Below are 255 nucleotides of genomic sequence, written 5' to 3'. Positions count from 1 at the left end.
TGGGGGTGGGGTGGGTGGTGGAGGGGGCGCCAGCCAATAGGAGATGTATGTTGAGGAGGATGCTAAACAGTGTGAGTTCCCTTCCAGATGGTTCCAGAGAGGGAGAGAGAGGTGCAGGACTGCACCGGGTAAGGCGCTCAGCTTCTTTTCTTAGAGAGACAAATCCACAGGGTCAATACATAGCCAAAAGCATATACTCAGGATTAACATATCACGCTAGCTTCCAGAAGTTAAGATATAGTCATCGACACCCCC

Source organism: Tupaia chinensis, unplaced genomic scaffold (genome assembly GCF_000334495.1).
Source record: "Tupaia chinensis unplaced genomic scaffold, TupChi_1.0 Scaffold000082_1, whole genome shotgun sequence".
NCBI classification, from domain to species: domain Eukaryota; kingdom Metazoa; phylum Chordata; class Mammalia; order Scandentia; family Tupaiidae; genus Tupaia; species Tupaia belangeri.
This window is presented reverse-complemented; position numbering follows the sequence as displayed.